Genomic DNA, 817 nt, shown 5'->3' with positions numbered 1-817 from the left:
TAAGAATGCTGTTATTCAGCCCCTCCTTAAAAAAATGGTTTAGATTCCTTTAACATTAGTAATTTTCGCCCCATTTTGAAGCTGACTTTTATATCTAAGATATTGGAAAAAATTGTGTTGGAGCAGTTAAATGTTTTTTTAAAGAGGAATAATATCTTAGATAGATTCCAGTCTGGTTTTAGAGCCGGCCACAGTACAGAGTCTGCTCTTTTGAGGGTCTCCAATGATATCTTAAGAGGTGTTGACTCTGGGAGTTGTGTTGTTCTAATTTTGTTAGATCTTACTGCAGCATTCGATACAGTTGATCACAATATACTTATTGCTCGTCTCAAGAATCATGTTGGTGTTCAGGGCTTAGCCTTAAAATGGTTCTCTTCTTATCTGAAGGATAGGACTTTTTCAGTCAGTTTAGGTGATTACTCTTCTTCTACTGCTCCTCTTGTCTGTGGGGTTCATCAGGGCTCTATTCTGGGACCAATTTTATTTTCTCTGTATATGTTGCCATTGAGTTTTATCTTTGAAAAGTTTGGGATTCATTATCACTTGTATGCGGATGATTCACAAATTTACTTACCATTGAAACAGGACCATAAATGTGCTTTGCAGTCTCTGCATCAATGTCTGACAGAGGTTAAGTGCTGGTTGGCAAATCATTTTCTTCAATTGAATGAAGATAAGACCGAGATGATTTTATTTGGTAATAACAATAAGGGCTATGTTAAGGATATCTATGACTGCCTGGGGCAGTTTCCTGGGAAGAAAATGTCCTGTATAAAAAAACCTTGGTGTCATCTTTGACTCTGAGCTCAAATTTGAC

General features: G+C 36.8%; 1 long non-coding RNA gene across 1 annotated transcript in view; it reads right to left on the bottom strand.

Annotated features, from left to right (window-relative positions):
- The window catches only part of LOC107572742 (uncharacterized), a 7,258-nt gene extending 6,495 nt beyond the window's left edge, over positions 1 to 763 (bottom strand). Inside the window, exon 1 of the long non-coding RNA XR_001607391.1 lies at positions 584 to 763. This is a non-coding gene — a long non-coding RNA (uncharacterized lncRNA). The remainder of the gene's footprint in view (positions 1 to 583) is intronic.
- Positions 764 to 817: the final 54 nt, after the last annotated feature.

This window comes from Sinocyclocheilus grahami, unplaced genomic scaffold, assembly GCF_001515645.1.
Source record: "Sinocyclocheilus grahami isolate Dianchi unplaced genomic scaffold, SAMN03320097.WGS_v1.1 scaffold1806.1, whole genome shotgun sequence".
Classification (NCBI taxonomy): domain Eukaryota; kingdom Metazoa; phylum Chordata; class Actinopteri; order Cypriniformes; family Cyprinidae; genus Sinocyclocheilus; species Sinocyclocheilus grahami.
This window is presented reverse-complemented; position numbering and strand designations above follow the sequence as displayed.